Below are 15781 nucleotides of genomic sequence, written 5' to 3'. Positions count from 1 at the left end.
TGCCAACCTGGCTCTTGTGAAGGAGACCCAGAAGAACCAATGCAGAAGATAAGGCACAAAGGGGCACCGTTTCTCACACACCTTCACCTGTGTCATGCCGGAGACGTTTTGGGACTGGCAGGAAGGAAGATGCTGCTGAATTAGGACCCGGCCTTTTAGGCCCCCTCCCAGCTCTGAGCCAGTTGCCATGGCAACCGGAGCAGCCTGCAATGCCAAATTGTAAGGCACACATGGGACCCCCGGGGATGGGCATTGTGCCGGTTTGCCAACTGGGGAGGGGGCTGCAACAACACCCCCCCCCCACCGGTTCCATTCATCATACCTGGATCTTTCCTCCTCCCACCTTAATCTTAATTTCTTTCCTGCCCTCTGCACCTCCTTGATGAGTTTCTTTCTTTCTCTCTCTCTCTTTCTCTCTGATGTTTCTGTGTCATATGTGTGTGTGTGTATGTGGGTATATGCATAATGATTATATTTTGAGAGCTGAATGCAATGAAATTTCATTTTAATGTATGCTGATTAGTGTACACAATAAAAGTTTTTATTCTACTCTATTGCATCATTGTATTGTATTGTCCCCTCTCTCATACACACACACACACACACACACACACACACGAAACTCATCGAAGAGGATGTGCAGAGGGGAGGAAAAAAATTAGAAATTAAGATTACGGGTTTTTGTGTCGGGGTAGAGATTCAGGTATGACGAATGGAGCCCTCCCCAGTTGGCAAATATGTAGAACATTTCCCCAGAAAGAAAAGGATTTGAGACAGGAGGCAACCAGATTCCCTAAGAATATAGACGCACCCCAGGTGCGCAAACTCCCACAACGGAGGGAAGGCAAGGAGAATGTGTTGCACACCCATCTGCCCTGGGACAGCGAAGCCCTTGCACCAACTGCAGACAAGGATATCGCGGGAGTTGAGGATCCCTCCATTACCTGGATGTTTTCAACCATGAGGACAGGTACCTTGTTTTGCTTTTTAAGGAAAGAGGCGTGACTCCATTTCCTCCTCCAGCATCTCCAAGTAACGCCCAGAGAGGTTTCTAGCTTTCATTTAACATGGCTAACCAGGTCAGGTTTTTTAAAAAACAAAACCTTGCAGCCACATTCACACATGCTTGTCTGGTGTTAGCGTGTGTGCGCTTTTTGGACCTTTCAGGACCCCTTGGTGCAAATGGCTTAATTCATCAACCCAAGTTTTCATGGGTCGTGGGAATCCAACTCTCACACCCTAAACTTTGGAGGAAGCAGCGAGAAACAAGGGCAAGTTTGTAGGAGGTCATGTTAGGCAAAACGAAAGTCCGGGTTGTTTGTGGGGTGGACATGGCATTGCTTTGGCACACCGGTGTGAAGTAGGTCATGCTCTGCCACCACAACATAGGGACTTGATTCCAACGGGCCCTGCAGGAGATCATATAATTCCGAGGGGCACTTATTCACACACACAGACACACACAAACACATATCCTCTGTGTTTATACACTGAGCTAAACTCCGCGCATCTCCTTTTGTAGCCTCGTTGTTGGGTTTTATAGTGCGCACCTACCTTTCCTTAACCGGGGTTTAAGGGAGGTCCACGAACCCAGGTGAGCAACGTTGCTCGGCTCGAACACACCCACTTTCCCAAACTGCTGCTGGGTGGGGTCCCTTCCCCGCGTGGGGGGCGCCTGCTGGGGGCGCGGAGCGGCCCCCCTCCCTTTTTCTATCGCTGCGGCTGCTCCCTGCGCGGACAAGAGGAAGCGCTCTGCATACGCCCAGAGGCACTCTTGCTCTTTCCGGAGGCAGAAAGGAGGCGGGGAAGTGTGTGTGGGGGGGGCGTCTGACGGTACCGCTCTCCCCCCCAGCGCCCCCTCCTCTCCCCCTCCCTCCCTCCCTCCCTCCGCTAAGGGGGTCCCGCCTCCCTTTCCTTGCGCACTGCGCTCCTCTCCGCTCCTCCGACCGGCTGGGCGACGGGCGGCGACTCAAGGCCAAGCCGGGGGCGGGCGAGGGAGGCGAGGGGAGGCGGGGACGCGCCTGGGATCGCCCCCTCCTCTCCCCCCCCCGCTCTCCTGTCTCCGCGGGCGAGCCGAGGCTGCGTGTCCCGGGCTCCGCTGCAGCCGGGCGAAAGGGCAGCCGGGCGCGCAGGGCGAGCCGCCCCGGAGCCGGTGAGTGAGCCAGCGGGGAAGAGGGAGAGGGGCGGTGGGGGGCGGGCGAGGGTACCTCTGGGCGTGAACAGAGTGCCGCGCGGATTGCCCGAGGGGGAGACGGGCGGGATGGAGGGATCGGACCCCCCGCTGCTTCGAAGCGCAGGAGGGGATCGCGGGGAGAGGGCGGCAAGCGGGAGGGAGAGGGAGTCCCACCGGGGAAGGGAGCCTCTGGGCATGCACAGAGTACTGCCCCTCCTTGCGCTCCCGGGTGGGGGAGTGCACGCCTCCCCGCTAAAGAGCAGCCTACCGGGGCTTTTAGGAGAAGGGCCGACCTGCCCCAGCGGACCCGGTCCTTCCCCGGAGCGGAGCAGGAAACTAAGTTCGGCTTTCGGGATGACGGCGCGGGCTCTTCGCTTTGCCCCGCGCAACGTCCGGTAGGATTTCGGGATCGCGACCTCCGCTTTTGCGGCTTTGCCGACCCAGCCCGGTTCCACAATGAAGCCGCTTCTCTCGGTTCCTTCTCCGTGGCCCTGAACCCGAGATGACCCGGCTCGGCTTCCCCACGACCTCTGCGGTTCCCTTAGGCGGGTCGGGCTAACGTAGCCTTCCAGGATCGGCAGCCGCTGCTGCTGCCGGTTGGCCTTTCCCTGACCTGGGTTGGGTGGTTGTGAGAACACACCCGTCGGGGACAGGGTCTTGGCTGGCATCCTCGGCTTTGGAGCCCAATGCAAGAGAGGCGACAACGCAAAACAAAAAACAAAACAAAAAAACCCCACCCCCCCGCACCCCCCAAAATAGAAGCGAAGCTGGACCGAGCGCGTCCTGGTGTGCAAAATGGGCTAAAAAGGACCATTCTCTTTATCCCCCTTTTCCCTCTCTGCTTTCTCCCCTTTTAAACGAAAACAAAATCTCAGCATCAGCCGCACGTTTTTCTAGCCATGTGGGTGTGTGAAAGGAAGCGGGGAATATTTTTTCCCCGGGCTTTTGTTAAGGAGAAACGGGGGGGGTTCTTAACCACCTTCCTCCCTCCAAACCTGGCAGGTTGTTCCTGATGTGTGTGTGTGTGTCTGTCAAAGGCCCAGATGTGCTTCTGTGCCAAGGGTGCAACGCTGAAGAAGCCGACCTGATTTGGGGGCGTTGGGTTCTCCTCCTTTCTCCGGGCTATTTGTGCGGATTGTGAATGTTGAAGATTTGTGTGGCTCTGATGTGCCAGGCGGTGTGTGTCCTGGGGAGGGTGTGTGTGTGTGTGTGTGTGTGTGTGTCCAGACCATGTGCAATGCAGCGTGGAGACCGGTGTATAAAATGACTGCATCTCTGCCATGCGCCTGGAAGAAGAATGTGTCTCAAGGGAGCCCCCCGTGCCCCAGTGGGAAGTGGCTTCAAACAGACAAACCGAGATTGCTGGTTTCTTTCTTCTTTTTTTTTTTAAAAGGGCAACGAAGAGCATCTCTGCTCCCCAGTTCGGTAGGACACATGGCTTCCATGCGTCCTCTTGGGCTTTTTTGGGGACATGGAGCAGCTGCCTGTGTTGATAAATGTTGATGCCACACAATCTGTCAACAACTGTCACACACACACACACTCACACAGAGGTTGTGGGGAAGTCCTGCTTTGCAATGTGGCAGCTCAAAGGCTGCTCTTTTGCAACCAGGCCTCGGAGGGTGGGTGGAGGGTGGGTGGGTGGGGGGTCGGTGGGAAGAAAAAAGAAGGAAGGAAAAAGGCTGAACATTTAAAGTGCAACACGGACAAACAGGATGAGCATCAGTTGTGCGTGTGTTTCTGTACATGTGCGTGCAAAGGTGAGGCTGCTTTGCAGAACCTGCTGTGGGTTTAGAGCAGGAGTCGTGGATGGTTATCGGCTTCTTTGCTAGCAGTTGTGAGCCCCCGAAGCGACACACGCAGGCCTAAAAATAACTCCCTGGTAACCCACCATTTCCGAGCACAAAGGCCTGCTTTAAAAGATTAATAATAATCTTTCTCCGCCATACAAAGACGGCGGCAATTCTTGCATGGGGCTGGAGTGGGACGGGAGCAGACCGGGTTGGAACAAACCCACACGTGGCCTGGATCTTTTTCCTGCCTTGCCAGGGGTGGGTCCTCATGAGCCCTGGAACCCAAAGCGAGTTGTGTCCTGTGGGAGGCCGTTCCAAAGACACATTTGCAGACAGGGCTGATAAAGGCACAGTCCATGCGTCTCCAAAATGCAAGGCGCAGGTAGTCCTCTACTTAACGGCTAACTGGATTAATTTACGACTAACAAGGATTAACGGAACGGCGCTTCTCTCTACCTGCTTGGTCCTCACAACTACCCTGTAGTGTAGGCCAGACAGCATAGCTCCATGGCTAAAGAGGAGGGGGAGCTTCGCACAGCCCTTTCTCCAGACTGGTGGAGAGGCAGGTTCGGACAGCGGTTTTCACATGTTCCTTGCGCGTAGAACAGGTAGTCCTCGGGTTACGACCACAGCTGAGCCCACATTCGGTTGCTGAGTGAGACAAGTTGTTAAGTGAGTTTTTGCCCCATGTTATGACCTTTCTTACCATGGATATGAAGTGAATTGCTGCAGTTTTAAAGTTAGTCACGTGGTGGTTACGTGAATCTGGCTTTGCTAATCAGAAGGTTTACAAAACATGACCCAGGGACACTGCGACCGTTGTAAATATGAATCTGCAGGCAAGTGTCTGAAGTTTGATGAATGATCCTGGGGAAGCTGCAACGGTTGTAAAGTGTGAAACATAGTCACAAGTCACTTTTTTCAGTGCCATTGTAACTTTGAACGGTCACTAAACAAATGGTTGCAAGTCGAGACAATCTGTGTTTACAGGACAGTGCCCAAACAATATTGCAAAGGAAATGGCAAAATTTGCCCTGCTGTTTGGCAACGTTTCTTGGGAATCAGGCTGTTGCTGTACTTAGTGCCACACATGAGGTGCCCACCCAATCCTTCTGAGCACTTGAATTCCACACGTTGATGGATTTTGGAGGGCAGTTTTCTTCTTTTCCCCTTTGTTTTCACCCCTTCCTTCCTTCCTTCTTTCCTTCCTTCCTTCTTCCTTCCCACCCTTCTTCCTTCTTTCCTTCACCTTCCTTTCTTCCCACCCACCCTTCTCCTTCCTTCCTTCCCTTCCTTCCTTCCTTCCTTCCTTCCTTTCCCCTTCCTTCTTTCCTTTCTTCCTTTCTTCCTTCTTCCTTCCTTCCTTCCTTCCTCCTTTAAGACTCAGCAAAGCTGCATTCAAATTTATCACCTTTTCCCAGAGACCTTTGGCGACATCCACACAGTGTTACCACCTCTGTTATTTGGTGAAACTCGGTGAAGGTGGCTTGACTCTTTAGCTGGGGCAGTTTAGAGACTTAAGAACTGCAGTTCTGCAACACGTGAAACTTAATTTTGATCTTGGTTTGTCATTTTGTTTGTTATGGCTCTGAATGCAAAGTAAACGCAGTGAGTTTGATTAGTTTAGGGTTCGGGAGAATGCCGACATTCAGTAAGCACTGAGTGAAGCCACTGGGTTCACCTGGATCTTGTCGTTAGACTTTCCCAACCTGTATATCTGGGACAGTGGAGACCCAGATGTCTGGACTCTGGACTGCAACTCCCATAACAGAAGCCCTGCAGGGGAGCCTTGGAGATGTAGTCCAGTGCATTTGGTGTGATTCAGCAGGCAGAGAGGCCTCTCCAGAAGACCAGAGGCAAGCCAAGATCTGGGCCCAGAAAATGTTTGTAAAGTTTTGGTGGGATTTTTTTTAGGATTCCCCAACATATTTTTGTGTCCTTTTTCTTGTTTTAACAGGTTAGCAGGACTTCTGTGACCTTACAGATAGTCCTCAATTTAACAACAGCTCATTTAGTGACTGTTCGTAGTTACAATGGTACTGAAAAAAGTGACTTATGACCATTTTTCACAGCACCCCCCATGGTCACGTGATCCAAATTTGGTTGCTCAGCAATGGATTCATATTTATGACGGTCACGGTGTCCTGGGGTCATGTGATCCCCTTTTGCGACCTTCTGACGAGCAAAGTCAATGGGAAGCCAGAATTCATCTAACAACCACCTAATTTACTGAACAACTGCAGTGATTCCCTTAACAACTGGTCGTAAGAAAGGTCATAAGATGGGGCAAAACCCACTTAGCAACTCTCTTGCTTAGCAATGAAAATGTTGGGTTCACTTGTCGTAAGTCAAGAACTACCCGTATTTGGGCTTAGAAGCTATTGCAAAGCGGCCTTAATTTACCCTTGAGTGGGGGCCACAGGCCAAATTCACTCCCCATGGAAGTAATCTCCAGGAGCTGAGCTGATCTCCCAGGTATTTTTACCTTTACTCGTTGGTTTCTCTTTAAAACTGTGGCCGTTGGATGTTGCACTTCCAAAGTTTGATGGGTGTGAAATGGCAAGGAGGCTGACGGGCTACGAGTGGCCCTGGCCCCTGACAGCCTCTCAGAAAAGTGTGGGTGTGGGTGTCTGTGCCTTAAATCTGCCCCTGAGAAAGCAACAGCAATGGCACTTAGACTTATATACCACTTCACAGTGCTTTACACTTGCCCTCTCTAAGTGGAATCAGACTATCGCCCCCAACAATCTGGGTCCTCAGATAACGCCCGGCCATAGTTCAGATTTTGTACTCACCTGCCCTCAGCCCCCTCAGCCATGGAATGGCTACATTCCCATAACATGTTTAGTCCACTTTCTAAATTCCCTCGGTTCCTGGATTCAGCCAGGGTATCAATCCTGTGAAGAGAAAAACATGATATTTGAGGGGCTGCCACAAAGAAGAGGGGCTCAAGCTACTCTCCAAAGCACTTCAAGACAGGACAAGAAGCAACGGATGGAAACTAGCCAAGGAGAGAAGCAAACTAGAAATAAGGATAAATGTCCTAAACGGCGAGAAGGATTAATCAGTGGAAGAAATTGCCTTTGGAAGTTGTGGGTGCTCCATCACGGGAGGCTTTTAGGAGGAGATTGGACAACCATTTGTCTCCTGCATGAGCAGAGGGCTGGACTAGAAGACCTCCAAGATCCCTTCCCTCTGTTATTGTTTACCCAAGTAAGTCCTCATCTGCGCCCTTTCCAAGGGGCTAGGTTGGCTCAAGAGGTGACTTCAGCAAAACCAGCCCCTAGTGCAAAGACGTGATACCCTGCGTCTTGTGTGAATGCGGCTCCCAGGTTCCCAGTTTGAAATGCACGCTCTGATTCCCTTTAATTTCAACCACTGGCTGCGTGGATGCCCCTGTGCTGCAGTTTCCTCCTAGGAGCTGAACTCCTTTTGGCAAATTTCCTCCTGTGAAGAAGGCGGAGAAGGGTCAGGCCTGGAGCTCTGGCCAGGCGGCCTCATGTGAGCCCCCCCCCCCAGGTGTGCTGGACATGTCCCATTGGTCAGCCCTGCATCTTGCCCTGGCAAAGCCTCAAGTCTTGGTGCGTCTTTCAGCATATTCCACAACGGCTTCCCTTGCTTGGGACAGGGTGCGTAGGGGAGAGGGGGAAAGCTTCTCCGGCAGGCAAGGGGTGTGCGCGCGCGTGCACACACACACACACACACACACGTGTGTGTGTGTGTGTGTGTGTGTGTGTGTGTGACTTTGCACCAGGGTTCTCCAAGGACACCAAAGCAGCCTTACGTGTAGGAGGAGGCGTGAGCGGGGCTGGCACAAGGCCAGAAAAACTGCTGCTCCGGCTTTGCTGCTTGCGGCTCTTTGTTCCCAAACACGGGGATTTCAATCCTACATCTTGCGGGCGTGGAGATGGGTCTGTTCACCTTTACGGGGGAGGGGGGTTGGAAAAGGTGCAGGAGGGGCTGGGGCAGCACAGTTGCCCCCTTTGAAGAAAGGGGGTCAGATCAAGAGGGGGGGGGGAAAGTACATTTATCTGGGGACGAAATGATAACGTTCAAAGACGTTTCTCCAATCCCAGCTTTCTTGGCAGGCGGCAGCCTTCCAAGGCAAAGACGCTGCTGGAGAAAAGGGCCGCGCGCGTTGTTTTATTTTTATTCTTTATTTATTCTTCTAAATAAAGAGGATGCTGTTCTAGCAAGGCCGGCTACATTATGATGCTAATGATGATGCTCCTACCAAAGAAGGGCAGGAATCCGTGGCCATCCAAATGCTTGTAGGCAGCCCAGTTGCCAACCGAGGCAGCCAGTCTTGTGACCCAAAAACACATTTTCTGGGACTTAAAAAAGCAGGAATAATTACATTATCTACTACATTATTAATGCTGGAAGTCTGGTCCTTCGGCGTTTTGACTTGGAGTTGGAAGAAAATGCAGCAATATTTGCTGCGTTAGCCCAGGCAAGTTAACAAAGCAAGACAGTAACTTCCGTCCGGCTTAACTACAAAGCCCATGGTCCCAAACTACAACAGTTTAAGGACTGTTCAAAGTTACAACCGCACTGAAAAAAGGGACTTATGACCGTTTTTCACACTTATGACCTCTGCAGCATCCCCATGGTCACGTGATCAAAGTACGGCTGCTTGGCAACTGACTCATATCTATGGGGAACATGGGGAAGCCAGATTCACTTAACAACTGGGTTACTAATTTATCAACTGCAGTGATTCATTTACCAACTGTGGCAAGAAAGATCAGAAAAGGCGTCTAATACAAATGTCTTGCCTAACCACAGAAATTCAGGGCTCAATTCTGGTCTACCTGTACAGATAATTCTGAGCAGAGGTGAGGATTTTGGGAGAGCCATCACTTTCCCACTCCTTAGTACTTCAACAACTCAACAATTTCCAGAAGTACCAGCATGCCTGTTTCTAGAATCCCCAAAAGCCACCAGTGGGGCATGATGGGCATTGTAATTTCACCTTACCCTTCATCAGGGCATGAGGTTGGAAATACCGGTTCTTTAACAGGAGGGGCCAAGTTTGAGCCCAGTCCAAAACTTCCCAGAGGTGCATACTCTGTCTGCCACATCTTAAGGGGAGAAAAAAAGCTCTCTGCACGTGCTCAGAGACCGCTCGCTGGTTCCTGAACTTTAGCAAAGGATGTTTCCAGAATGAGGGTCTGATTCCCAAAGCTTGCAAAATTGCAGATGTCATATTATGCCAATATCCTGTCACAAATCCCATTTTTTACATCCGCTCATTAAAAAAATATGCACCAGTCCCTTGTGACTTGGGAGGGCTGCTTTTGTTTTTCAGATTTGCAGCTGCACAGATGCAAAAGGAAACTTGCTGGGGACTGTCCGGCCTCCACTTCCCAGAGTGACCAGGGGCTTGGGGAAGCTTGCAAAGCAGGACCTGAAACTGCAGCCATTTTGATATACATATATATATATAAATACCGTATCAGGTTCCAGGCAGTAGTTTCAGGCAAGATCAATAGAAATTTTGTAATAAAATGGGGTGCAATTGTTGTAGGATTGGCTTCCCAGGCCAGATGGTTAGAAATGCAGGAAAAATAGAATTGGGAAGTGAATTTGACAACTTGAAATAACAACTTGAACACAGAAGAATAAACAAGTCCTCGACATATGACCACAATTGAACCCAAAAGTTCCACAGCTAATCAAGATAATTATTAACTGAGTTTTACATCCTTTCTTGTCATAGTGGTTAAGTGAATTACTGTAGTTGTTAAGTTAGTTACCTGGTTGTTAAGTGAACCTAGCTTCCCCCATTGACTTTGCTTGTCACAAAAAGTGATCACATGACTCTGGGATACTGCAACCGTCATACATATGAATCAATTGCCAAGCATTTGAATTAGGATCACATGACCATGGGGTTGCTATAATGGTCGTAAGTGTGAAATACGGTCATGCCGCTTTTTAAAGTGTTGTAACTGAACGGTCCCTACACAAATGTTTGTAAGTCTAGAACTACTATTTTTCACATCATTGTGAATCCACTTAGTTTTGATGCTGCAATATTTTCTCCCCTTTCTTTCTTTTTAATGTTTTAAAACTTATGTCGGTGTCAGCAAGGAAAGAATTTAAATCTGCTAACGCTGCATGCCTTTGCTTACGGAGGCTGTCCCTAATTTTTTTTTTTTTTTTTGCTGCAAATTAAACCAGAAATGGTGTATAATTTATTCTTGGTTTATGCAAGTCTGCTCCAGGCTTTGTCCAGTAATCTGCTTTTCATGCAACCTGGAATATGGTTTTTTTTCTAAATATCCAGGTGGATTGGGACTGAATTTAGAGATAGCACGAAATATGTTTTCCTCTAAAAGAAAGATTTTCTTAACTCCCAAAGAGAAATATGCATCTAAATCATTTTTTTTTCAAATATGTCCATTTCATTTCCAAATGTATTTTTGCTGGGTTTTGTTTGAGTTGAATTCTGCACAAGCATTTTTGGGGAAGTGCAAAATCTCCACCTTTGTGCAATCAAGAAGAAAAAAATTGAATAGCCAGGTCAGAGCTTGCAAAAACTGCTTTATTAAAGGTATTTTTAGCTCCGGGGGAAGTAATAATTTCAGAGCCCGAGGGCAGAGTTTTAGCTGAACAGTTGAGAGGTTCAGCCACCTAAATGTTCTTTGTCTTCCTAAATACAGGTAGTGGAATTGAATAGAATGACAGAGTTGGAAAGGACCTTGGAGGTCCTCTAGTCTAACCCCCTTAACATATGACCACAATTGAGCCCAAAATTTCTGTTGCTAAGCGAGACAGTTGTTAAATGAATCCTGCCTTGTTTTATGTGCTTTCTTGCCATTGTGGTTAAGTGAATCACTGCAGTTGATAAGGTTATAACCCGGTTGTTAAGGGAATCTGTCTTCTCCATTGACTTTCCTTGTCGGAAGGTCGCAAAAGCGGATCACGTAATCCCGAGACATTGCAAGGGTCATAAATACATGCCAGTTGCCAAGTATCTGAATTGACCATGGGGATGCTGCAGTGGTCATGTGAAAAATAGTCATAAGTCACTTTTTTCAGTGCCGTTGTAACTTTGAACAGTCACTAACTGTTGTAAGTCAGGGACAGCCTGTATTAATAACAAAGGTTCCCATGAGCTTAGCTGGACTCTTGGCAATAGATACAGATATTCCTTGACTTACAAGCCCTTTGACTGTTCAAAGTTACAAAAGACCCCCCAAAATCTACTTAGGACCCGATTTCAAAGTCATGACAGCCAAACCTCATGATCATGTGGTCTCATTTTGGGCACCTGGGCAACCGGCTCACCTGTACAGCCATTTGTCGTGTCCCATGGTCACATGACCATGTTTGTTTTTTTACCTTTTTTGCTGTTTACTTTCAATTTCCAGCAAAAAAAAACACCCAGTGGATAAAATTGGTTCATTTAATGACCAGTGTTCACTTAATGATCACTGCAAAAAAAAAAAAAAAGTCATAAAATTGGATCAGGTTATGTGTTGACCAGCTTGTAACTGTTATTCCTGGCCTAATTATGGTTGTAATTCAAGGACTATCTGTATTGACTTTTTCAGGGGCATTTTTTTCATTTCCCAAGTAGCTTTCCATTCCCCGGGATTTCTGAGTGGTCTCCCATCCATTTGCAGCAGCTGCAAATCTGCTCAGCTAACTCCTGGCAGAGAGAATGCTCGGAATAGTAATCCAGTTGATTGGGAAAGGAGCACACTGAGGAAGAAGGCTGCTCTCGATCAGAAGAGGGAACGAATGCCCCGAGTGTTGGTGTTGTTTAACTTTGTGCAAGGGAAGTGTGTCCTGTCACAGTGAGTTTCTGCACGCAGGAAATGTTTCTTCCTCCCCTCCTTTTCTTTCCTAAGCCAGTGCTGCAAGATTTGTAGGTGGGGCTGTGCACATTTGCAATTTGTTTTTGCACGACACACGGCAATGTTTTTTTGCACTCTTGAGGGCCTCACCCTGAACCAACGTAGGTGCAACCAGGAGAGTTAACTTCCAGAAAGGACATCCTGAGCGCATCCCAAGAGCACTCCCCCAAAAGATTCCAACACACAACCCCAATTTACATCTCTCTCCTAAGGGTTCTGCATTTATCCTCTGGCATTTGCCAAAAGATCACCCATTAATGGGTGGCTAATCAGGCTTTCCATAATTAATTCAGCTTCAAAGGCCCTTTCGCAGTTGGTGGGCAGCGAGAAGTCGGGGTTTATGGAGAAAATTGACGCTGGGGGTGAAGGCTTGGCTACTTTGCCACCAAAAGGGCATTTTTAATTCAGCTTTGTCTTCTTTTCTCGGCCGAATGTTTAAAGCACCCTCTGGCATAGAGGGTGGGTGCTCCTTTCCCCCAGCCAGTGATGGACTTCATCTCCCATCATTCCCAGCGCATCATTTTAGGAGAAGACAGTTCTAAGAGGGAGCAGCAGGACATTTGCAATGTGGACTGCCTGGCATCAGAGGCACTCGCAAAATGGCTGTGCCCTTTACAAAAACAGAATTATAATTAAAATTAGTTCTGAAAATTTTGTGGGAAGATTGTACACTACTGGCGCTAAACCCTGCTTAGATTAGTGTAGATATATCATAATTATTCTTCCAGATCTCCGGGAGGGTGTCTGCCCATGCAATAACTTTATTTTGTACCATTTTATAGGTGACTGCATATTCATCTAGGATGTTCAGGCAAGATTTGGCAATTTTTGTCCATCTGTCAAATCCTTCCTCGGGATCTGGGATAGCCAGATGTGGTTTGATGGTAGAGGTAGAGGTACAGCTTAGAAACATAAAGAGTGATAGAATTGTAGGGCTGGAAGGGATATTGGAAGTCTTTCAATTCCAATCCCCTGCCCAAGGTGGGAGACCCTATACAATCCTGGTCAAATTATTGTCTAGTCTGTTTTTAAAAACCTCCAGTGATGGAGCATCCACAATTTCGGGAGGCAAGTTGTTCCATTGATTAGTTGTTCTTAATGTCAAAGAATTCCTCCTTACTTCTAAGTTGGGTGTCTTTAATTAACAGAATAACAGAGTTGGAAGGGAGCTTGGAGGTCTTCTAGTCCAACCCCCTGTTCAAACAGGAAACCCTAGACTATTTCAGACAAGTGGCTGTCCAATTTCTTGTTGAAAACCTCCCGGGATGGAGCATTCACAACTTCTGGTGGCAAGCAGTTCCACTGGTTAATTGTCCTCACTGTTAGTAAACTTCTCCTTAGTTCTAGGCTGCTTCTCTCCTTGATTAGTTTCCATCCGTTGCTTCTTGTCCTGCCTTCTGGTGCTTTGGAGGATAAGTAGCAGCCCCTCAAATACTGGGGTACTGCTATTGGAATACAGCTATCATGTTACCCCAGTCCTTCTCTTCCCTAGGCTAGCCAGGCCCAGTTCCTGCAACCGTTCATCGTACGTTTAGCCTCCAGTCCCCTAATCATCTTTGTTGCTCTTCTCTGAACTCTTTTCAGAGTCTTAACATCTTTCTTATAAGATGGCAACCAAAACTGGATGCAATATTCCAAGTGTGGTCTTACCAAGGCATTATGCAGCTGTCTTTTGCAATTGCCCGATAGGGATTTTGCCAGTGCTGATGGTGTTCAAGTGGTGCTCCAGTTGTTTTAGAACTGTATTATTTTGGGGGCTACCTTTGCTTATTTTTGCTGTTACATTTCTATTTGTCGATCTTTGCATTTTGCAATTTTCTCCAATTTTTTTCTCTTCTATTCCTGCTGTCTCCAGGAACTGCAACACCCCCTATCCATTTTTTTTTTTTTGGTCTTTCTTATCAACACTTAAGTTATGCTTCTCCGTTGCAATCAGCCAGATGTTTAGACTGCAGTTGGCATGTTTACCCACCTATCAAATACTTCCCAAGGACCTGTTGTTATTATTAAATTTGATATGGCCACCCACTCCAAAGATTTAAACCTTTCTGGTGTAAAATTTTCACTGAAGTAAATATCATTACCAAACAAAGATTTGAACATTTATCCTCATTTCTGTTGTCTAGGAATAACTATAAATCTGTCTGGATTTGAAGAGACACTGTGGGGAATAAAAACAAAGCTGAACTGAGCTTTTTCCGTAGGCCGATCTCCCACTGATGTTTCTAAAATAAAATCGTACAGGTAGTCCTCGACTTACAACCACAACTGAGCCCCAAAATTATGTTGTTAAGTGAGACATTTGTTAAGTGAATTTTGCCCCATTTCACAACCTTTCTTGCCTCGGTTGTTAAGTGAATCACTGAGGATAAGTGAGTAGCCCGATTGTTAAGTGACTCTCACTTCCCCATGGACTTGGCTGGTCAGAAGGTTGCAAAAGGGGATCACATGACCCCGGGACACAGCAATGGTCGTAAATATGAACCAGCTACCAAGCATCTGAATTTTGATCAGGTGACCATGGGGATACCGGAAAGGTCATAATTGTGAAAAACGGTCGGAATCACTTTTTTCAGTGCTGTGGTGCTTTGAACGGTCACTAAATGAACTCTTGTAAGCCTGTATTTTTTAAAATCTGGAGTCAGGAGTGTCCAGGAAGCTGAGGACTCCTCTGTGGTTTGGATGGCAAGATCCTTCAGAGAAAATGTCAAGAAGCCGTAGCCGGCTAGTGTTACCCTCACACTGATGGCGTTGGCACAAAGTGTTCACAATGTGTGAAGCAGCTGCTTTCCTTTTAAACGGCATCTCTGCGCAAGATAGCATGTGAAGCCACCGTGACTTTCGAGTCTCCTTTAAAGTCGGGGGTGAATACTAGGGGCTCTGGAGCAGAGAAGAAACTTTTGGGGAATCTTTCCTCTTAAGTTTATTACTCAGGGGCTCAATTCCTCCATGTCATCAGTGTCAATTTTTGCATTCGCACAACAGGTTAATAAACTTGGGTTAAACCTGATGCTCAAATAAACATCTTCTGCTTTAAGGGGATGGGATGGTTCACCCAACAGATTAGAGAAGAGCCGAAGTCGTGAAACCACATTCAGTCCCATTCTAACTTGTTATATAAATCCAGTCACAAGGGGTCAGAATAACAGAGTTGGAAGGGACCTTGGAGGTCTTCTAGTCCAACCCCCTGCCTAAGCAGGAGACTCTATACCATTCCAGACAAGTGGCTGTCCAGGCTTTTCTTAAAAGCCTCCGGTGATGGAGCACCCACAACTTCTTGGGGGAAGCTGTTCTATTGGTTGATTGTTCTTACTATTAAGAAATTTCTCCTTAATTCTCGGTTGCTTGTCTTCTAAATTAGTTTCCGTCCATTGTTCCTTGTCTTGTCTTTGGGTACGTTGGAAAAATAGGTTGACCCCCATTTCTTTGTGGCGACCCTTTAAATATTAGAACACTGCTATCATGTCACCTCTAATCCTTATTTTCATTAAACTAGACATACTCAATTCCTGCAACTGTTCTTCATATTCATTCTTCAGCCCCCTGATCATCTTTGTTGCTCTTCTCTGCACTCTTTCCAGAGTTTCAACATCTTTTTTTTATAATATGCTGACCAAAACTGGATGCAGTATCACCAAGGCATTATAAAGTGGTATTAACACTTCACGTGATCTTGATTCTATCCTTCCATTAATGCAGCCGAGGATTGCATTGGCTTTTTTGGCTGCTGCTGAACACTCTTGGGTCATATTTAAATGATTGTCCATTGGAGTCCAAGAGCCCTCTCACAGTTACTGGCATTAAGCCAAGTTTCACGTAGCCTGTATCTATAACTTGCCTTACTTTTGTCTACATTGAATTTTGTTAGATAGGACCCAGTGAACTGAAGAACTTGAAGGCAGACAGAAATTGACCAGAAATGGTCAAGAATTGCAAAGAATATGCTT

At 47.4% G+C, this 15781-nt stretch overlaps 1 protein-coding gene and 1 long non-coding RNA gene across 5 annotated transcripts in view; one reads left to right on the top strand and one right to left on the bottom strand.

Moving 5' to 3' along the window:
• The first annotated feature begins 1573 nt into the window (after positions 1-1573).
• The window catches only part of RASGRP2 (RAS guanyl releasing protein 2), a 50146-nt gene continuing 35938 nt past the window's right edge, over positions 1574-15781 (top strand). The window contains exon 1 of one of the 4 annotated variants that reach the window (XM_087943694.1): positions 1574-1594. The gene's annotated coding sequence lies outside the window, so the exon portion shown is untranslated. Of the gene's footprint in view, positions 1595-1715; positions 2153-2427; positions 2569-15781 lie in introns of those variants that run through there. The other 3 variants (XM_026686031.2, XM_087943695.1, XM_087943693.1) reach the window with 3 other exon arrangements.
• On the bottom strand, positions 6762-7355 carry LOC148129487 (uncharacterized). The gene is made up of 2 exons (XR_015745369.1): positions 7270-7355; positions 6762-6863 (listed from the first exon to the last, which is right to left on the bottom strand). It is a non-coding gene; the product is annotated as an uncharacterized LOC148129487 (long non-coding RNA).

This window comes from Notechis scutatus, chromosome 14 (genome assembly GCF_049901735.1).
Source record: "Notechis scutatus isolate UNSWTSFEM ecotype Mainland chromosome 14, rNotScu1.2, whole genome shotgun sequence".
Classification (NCBI taxonomy): Eukaryota; Metazoa; Chordata; class Lepidosauria; order Squamata; family Elapidae; genus Notechis; species Notechis scutatus.
Note: the sequence above shows the minus strand (reverse complement) of the source record. Positions and strands in the feature narration are given on the sequence as shown.